The following is a 7,804-nucleotide window of genomic DNA, read 5'->3' as shown; positions in this document are numbered from 1 at the left end:
TGCTGTAGCTCTTCAGTCCAAGTTCTGTTTTGGTTCTCTTCAGTCCAGGTTTGTTTTGGTTCTCTCAGGCCAGGTTCTGTGGTGGTTTCCTTCAGTCCAGGTTCTGTTTTGGTTCTATTCAGTCCAGGTTCTGTGGTGGTTTCCTTCAGTCCAGGTTCTGTTTTGGTTCGCTACAGTCCAGGTTCTGTGGTGGTTTTGTTCAGTCCAGGTTCTCTTCAGTTCTCATAATTGGAGGGTTGAGCATTTCTCTGCTGTTATATCAAACTCCATATTAATGCCCATGATTTGGGAATTAAATGTTCTGTGAGCAGGTGTCCACATGCTTTTGTTGTGTTGTTGTGTCATGTTGTGTATATACACTGAGTGTACAAAACATTAAGGACACCTTCCTAATATTGAGTTACACCCCCCACTTTTGCCCTCAGAACAGCCTCAATTTGTCAGGGCATGGACTTACAAGGTTCCGAAAGCATTCCACAGGGATGCTGGCCCATGTTGACTCCAATGCTTCCCACAGTTGTCAAGTTGGCTGGATGTCCTTTGGGTGGTGGACCATTCTTGATACACACAGCGCTTGATGGGTGGCTACTTTGAAGAATCTCAAATATAAAATATATTTTGACTTGTTTAACAATTTTTTGGTTACTACATGATTCCATGTGTGTTAGTCTTCACTATTATTCTACAACGTAAAACTAGTACAAATAAAGAAAAACCCTGGAATGAGTCGGTGTGTCCAATCTTTTGACTGGTACTGTATATAGAGTGTAATGTGAATATTTATGTTGTATTATACAGGGCACATTTTAAAAAGTGACCTAGTTCTCAATATGTACTCCATGTTAAAATAAAGGTTAAATAAAATAAATAAACATTATTTGGGTATGAGTATGATAAAAGGTATCTCTCCATGGGATCTCCACTCTCCCCTCCCCTCCTAGGCCCTCTCTGTCCCCAAAGAGAGACACCTACCTGGGAAGGTCAGACAACAGTTAGGGGGTCAAGAGCCACGCCATGTTGGAGACCATAGCACTCATTCTATATGACATCATATTCTCACATTCTCACTGAACAATTATCTATTTTATTTGCACTAAACAATTATGTATCTTATTCTCTAACTACTAGTTGGACAAAATGGTGGACTGTTATTCTTCGAAGGACAAAAGGCTTTAAATCAGGCAATAATCTCACTGCCTGGTCTGATCTTGTTAACTGTGAGATGTATTATTATCAATCATCGACATTCCAGAATGTTCCATCTCTCAGTGTTCTGGAATGGAATGCCCTCACTGACTGAATTACCCTCCACACTCCAAACATCCATGTTATGTCATATTGTGTCTGTGTATTTTTAAAATGACAATGAATAATATTTAATGTAACTGGTTGTGTGTCTAGGTAACGGACATTTTTTTTTATTTCCTATATTTAACTAGGCAAGTCAGTTAAGAACAAACTCTTATTTACAATGACGGTCTAGGAACAGTGGGTTAACTGCCTTGTCAGGGGTAGAACGTCAGATTTTTATCTTGTCAGTTCAGGGATTCGATCTCTCAACCTCTCAGTTACTAGTCCAACGCTCTAACCACTAGGCTACCTGCCACCTATTGACCCTCCTGAAAGTGTCTGTGTATATTTTGTACATTCATGATGATGGTGATGAAGGTGGATTAACCACTATTGGTATGCAAACCAATGTACATTTCTTATTTATAGTTACTATATGTAATGTAAAGTACAAGAGGTGTGATTTTGAAAGCTTTCCATTTTGTCTCTATTGAAGATACTGTTATAACAAGGTGAAAACAATGACGATGAAGTTTATTGTTTAAAAAAGTCACTTCACACACTAGCTTACAAAAAAAAACTGTTGATAAAAGCGATAAGAAACCTTGCATCAAGCAGAACACTTTCCTGGACATAAAAACTAAAAATATACCAAACTTCTACTACGTGTATCATCTAACAGTACAATATGAAGTAATACAATATAATAGAAGCAGATAGAATTACTTTCTTGTTGTTAGCCTTCATACAGCATATAGTCTCACAAGTCTGATGATTGTTTCAGACATATAACATAACAACATATATAGCTATAAAATATAACTGGACCTTGAGGTTGCCTACTTCAGAAATACAACATTTTGGGAAAAAGATATTGTAATCAGAAATGTTTACAATTTTACATTTTTTTATTTTAAATGTTAAGGTCCTACTTATTCATCATAGTTTAAAAGGCAAAACTGACCCTAGATCAGAACTCCTACTCTGAGTGTGAATAGAGTAGTTCTGTGTTGCCCAGTTTGTACAGCATGGTGCATGGGTTCTATTCCTGCTTGTCACGCCCTGACCATAGAGAGCCCTTGGTTCTCTATGGTGTTGTAGGTCAGGGCATGACTAGGGGGTGTTCTAGTCTTTTCATTTCTATGTTGGTGCTCTTAGTATGGTTCCCAATTAGAGGCAGCTGATGTTCGTTGTCTCTAATTGGGGATCATACTTAAGGGTTCCCTGTTTCCAGCTGCTGTGTGGGATATTGTTTTGTGTGAGTGCATTCAGCACCACATAGTTCATGTATATTTATTGGTTTTGGTTTAAGTTTCACTACAAATAAATATGTGGAACCCAACTCACACTGCGCCTTGGACCGTCCATTTTAATGAGCGTGACACTGCTGGGACTACCCATACGAGAAATGTATTCGAACATGACTGTAATGACTGAGTGAATTTGGATGAAAGTGTCTGCTGGATGGAACATATTATTATATGCTATTATAAACTGGGTGGTTTCGGTCCTGGATGCTGATTGGCTGAAACAGCATTTCAGAAGTGTATACTGTATATCAGACAATATACCACGGGTATGACGCAAAAATACTTGTATACTGTTCAATTTATGTTGGTAACCAGTTTATAATAGCAATAAGGTACCTCAGGGGTTTGCAGTATATGGTCAATATACCACGGCATATTCACTCAAGAACAGCCCTTAGCCGTGGTACAGTCCATATACCACAAACCCTTATAGTTTGTTATTGCTATTATCAACTTAAGCAATAAGGCCTGAGGAGGTGTGGTATATGGCCAATATACCATGGCTAAGGGCTGTTATTATGCACAACGCAATACTGAGTACTTGGATACAGCCCTTAGCCGTGGTATATTGGGCACATACCACAAACCCCCGATGTACCATATTGTTACTAGAAACTGGTGACCAACATAAGTAGACCAGTAAATAGTAATTGTATGTCATACTGATATACCACACCTTTCAGCAAATCAGCATTCAGGGCTCGAACCTACTGGTTAATATTGGCCAATATTCCACACCCCCTCAGGCCTTATGTCACTTAGTTTGAATATACAGGCTCAGATATACAAGGTTTTTGTCAAACTTGTTCTGTTCATGTCTTTTTGTTTCTGGGTTTGTTATATTCAAGTCTTCATGGTTCTGGGTTTGTTGACTGTACTGTAGATCTCAGAGGGATCCACCTCAGCTGCTTGTGCTGCTGCTGGTCTGAGGAGAGAGAAACAGAAATGAAACAAAGACTGAGTCCCAAATGGAACCCTATACCCTTTATAGTGCACTACGTTTGAACAGGGCCTATAGGACTCGGTCAAAAGTAGTGCACTCAATAGGGTATAGAGTGCCATTTGGAACTCATCACTCCCTCATTATAGTCATGTCATGGTAATTGTCTTGAGTTGGGTTGGTAGATTAAGGAAATGACATCACTAGTAGTCACTAGGGGTCAACTGTTTTGCATATTGATGACATCTCCTACAATAAGCAGCAGCATATGAATGACCTTATTGCAGAATATGGTCACTGGGGGGCAGCAGTGAGGCGGTTACATTTCACAGCAGCTTATTGCACATCCTCGTCCTGTTTCTGGTGTCGAGGCATGAATTACCTTAATGCAGAATATGCATTATTGATGACATCATCATTGTCTACTCCTCCAATGAGCACATGGCCCTAACTACATATGAGGACACCGAATGTCTATTTTGAAAATAATAATAATAGCCTAATACAGATACTGTAAACAATAAAGAAAATTAATTACGCATCAACTTCTAAATATTGATCCCAGCGTTGTTCAAAGCTTATATTCTTGATCTGACTAATTGTTCCTGCCTCTTTGCGAACGATTGGAATCATGAACTGTGATTTGTTCGTTATGTTTGCCTGCTTCCCCCGGATCTTCCTCCCTGATTTGCTTTTCAGCAGCACATTCACCATTCTCTCAAACGGCTAATTCCCCTTCTCGCTGAACAGGCCGAGGGCGACGTGAAACGAAATACCCCAACTAGCAGATAGCTCTGCTGACAATCTGTTTGCGAGATGCCGAACAAAAGGCATTTTTTAAATCTATCTCACAACTCCTGCCGCGTCTACAGACATCCACCAAACAAAAAAATCACTCTCGGAGAATGAGTGCACAACTGGTAAGTAGTCGCTCATAGACATGTCAGTCAGGTCGGGGGCATAGCTGCCAGCAGACATTTCTATTGCAGTAACATTGAAGGGGTCTGGTTAATATTACTTACACGGAACCCAAACCGGTTGCGCGCGTGCGCCATCTTGTATAAATGTATTTTCTCCCCCTACACCAAATGCGATCACGACACGCAGGTTAAAATATCAAAACAAACTCTGAGCAAATGACATTAATTTGGGGACAGGTCGAAAAGCATTAAACATGTATGGCATTAAACATGTATGGCAAGCTTGCACTTGCTAGCTAATTTGTCCTATTTAGCTAGCTTGCTGTTGCTAGCTAATTTGTCCTGGGATATAAACATTGAGTTGTTATTTTACCTGAAATGCACAAGGTCCTTTACTCCGACAATTAATCCACACATAAACGGCCAACCGAATCGTTTCTAGTCATCTCTCCTCCTTCCAGGCTTTTTCATCTTTGAACTTATATGGTGATCGCATCTAAACTTTCATAGTAGTACCACGACGACCGGCTAAACAGTTTATCTTTCAATCACCCATGTGGGTATAACCAATGAGGAGATGGCATGTGGGTACCTGCTTCTATAAACCAATGAGGAGATGGGAGAGGCATGACTTTCAGCACGATCTGCGTCAGAAATAGAAAGGAGTTCTATTTTAGCCCTTGGCATTGGAAGACGCTCGTTGGCGAGCGAGCAGTGTGGGTGCAATAATTGAATAACATGGATTTCAAAATGTATTTTGCGACGCTCGCGCACACGACGTGTCCGGTCTGGTCAGCATGTTAGCCAGCTAAAAGGATGAAGTAAGAAGCTTACGTTAAACAGAGCCTACCTCAGCAGGAGAAACAAATACACTACTAAGTCCTTTACAGAGAGTAGGCTACTGAGACAGACAGTGATGTGGGGCTCAGTGGAGAGGCTGAGGCAGGCTGCAATGCAGGTAGAAGTAGAGGAGACCGAGAGAGAGAGGAAGCAAGCAGAGAGAGAGGTTTTTACAGTGGTTCCCAAACTTGGGGTCGGGGCCGCATGTGGGGTCCCCTGAAAAAATCTGTACTAATCTAATCAAACACTTTAGGAACATAAAAAGTAAATGTTTCAATATGAACACCTCCACAGCACCTATCTTCCCTATATAGCTATATATATATAAAGATATGTTTCAATACAATATGAACATCTCCACAGGACCTATCTTCCCTATAGTTCTACATTAATCTACTATCACATGTTTTTGTTTCTTCTCTGATTAGTGTGTCAGTGTGAATCATTTCTCATATTTCCTCCCTTTCAGGTGTATAACATTACAACTGAATAGCTAATAGGCTATGTATTGGTAGATGGACTGAGGTGAATTAACCTACAGCAGCCAAGGTGATAATGGACTGAGGTGAATTAACCTACAGCAGCCAAGGTGATAATGGCTGGGGTCATTTTTGCTTGTTTTTTATCTGTTTTCCAAATACCATTTAAAAGTGTTTAATTGTGTAGAAATGCAGTAAATGAGATTCAACTTTCCAAACCCCACCCCATCCAGATTTGGTTGTAAACAAGCAGACTTCTCCTTTAATGCTGTGTGTTCACAATGTTCTAGTATTGACTGTAATGGCAGAATATGCTCACTGGGTGGCAGAACTGGGGAGGTTGAATTTCACAGCAGCGTATTGGACATCTTGGTCCTGTTTCTGTGGTTGATGCAGCTGGACGGTGGAGTACAGAGGCACATCCTGGTTTTTGGAGCGAGAGAAGTGGACGCTGGCATAGTGAACGTCATCCTGGTCATCTGTGGCCGCTGTCTGTGCTGCAGTAGGGGTGAAGGCCATGTTTGAGACATTGTCATACACTGGACTAGAGTCTCCCTGATGGAGAGAGAGGACAGACAACATGAGGAGTGGAAATGTTCCACAACGCATACAGAGTCATCTTCTGATTCCAACAGACTCACCTGTCCATCATCTGCTGTGTCTCTTGTGTTGGAGGTGGATGTGGAGACATTCTTCCTGTTTTGTGCATTAATGAATGTATGAAGATATCAATCAATTAATAAATTAAGTTACTTTTATTTTTGTAACTTTTATTTAACTAGGCAAGTCAGTTATGAACAACTTCAAATTTACAATGACTGAAGTGAAATTATATAAAAAATATGCAATCTCACTCACCTGAACCACATGAGTCCAGAGAGACAGAGGATGAGAACCAGAACAACCACTGTGATTCCTACAGCTGCAGTCACAACTGAGGTCTGTTTCCCTATAATAAAATATGGATGACATGAGTACATGGCATGTTCTTATAATCTAAAATCTAACACATTATAGAATATCAACACAATACATGTTAATATTTTGGGATCTTATAATACTTGTGACATCATAAACCAACACATAATTATAAACCAAAGTGTAATCAGTCAAAACACAATGATTAAGATCAGCTTGAAACCTGTCAATTTGTATTGAAGTATTGAAGATGTAACTTGACCTGCTACAATGATCATCAGAGCTGTAGAGTTCATAGATCCTCTTCCATTCTGGGCCTCACAGTAATATTCTCCTCTGTCCTCAGAGATGATGTTAGTGATGCTGTAACTCTGTCCTGATGCTGTTGGTGAGGTTACATTCTTCTTGTACCAGGTGTATTTGTCCACAGGTGGGTTGGCATCACTGCTGCAGGTCAGAGTCACTGAACTGCCCTCCACTATTTCACCAGAGGGACTGACTGACACTGAGGTATTCTTTGGACCATCTGGTGTTGAAGATGACAGAAAAAATAACAACTCATATTTTTACCTTTTAACTAGGCAAGTCAGTTAAGAACAAATTCTTATTTTCAATGACAGCCTAGGAACAGTGGGTTAATTAACATGTTCAGGAGTAGAATGACAGATTTGAACTTCCAACCTTTCAGTTACTAGTCCAATGCTCTAACCACTAGGCTACGCTGCCACCCCAACATGTAAGGCACCAATAGATTATGTAAATTAGTATAGATTAGTATATTACACTGACATGTAGAACCATGTATTACAGAGATGATGTAAATTAGTATAGATTAGTATATTACACTGACATGTAGAACCATGTATTACAGAGATGATGTAAATTAGTATAGATTAGTATATTACACTGCCATGTAGAACCATGTATTACAGAGATGATGTAAATTAGTATAGATTAGTGTGTTACACTGACTGAGGTGTTCTTTGGGCCATCTGGTGTAAAATACAGTGGACTTATTTATAGCAAAATATGACTTTACATTTCACAGGTGATTTAGAAATAATTTAAAAGACAATCTGAAAAATAATCATTAAAAATAATGATGTC

The 7,804-nt window shown here is 39.7% G+C and overlaps 1 long non-coding RNA gene across 1 annotated transcript; it reads right to left on the bottom strand.

Moving 5' to 3' along the window:
• Positions 1-6,636: 6,636 nt before the first annotated feature.
• LOC120028231 lies at positions 6,637-7,075 on the bottom strand. The gene is made up of 2 exons (XR_005473412.1): positions 6,960-7,075; positions 6,637-6,728 (listed from the first exon to the last, which is right to left on the bottom strand). It is a non-coding gene; the product is annotated as an uncharacterized LOC120028231 (long non-coding RNA).
• Between the last annotated feature and the right edge of the window lie 729 nt (positions 7,076-7,804).

The sequence above is a fragment of the Salvelinus namaycush genome, chromosome 2 (genome assembly GCF_016432855.1).
Source record: "Salvelinus namaycush isolate Seneca chromosome 2, SaNama_1.0, whole genome shotgun sequence".
NCBI lineage: Eukaryota > Metazoa > Chordata > Actinopteri > Salmoniformes > Salmonidae > Salvelinus > Salvelinus namaycush.
The sequence above is the reverse complement of the archived record's forward strand: the minus strand, read 5'-3'. Positions and strand labels throughout refer to the sequence as shown.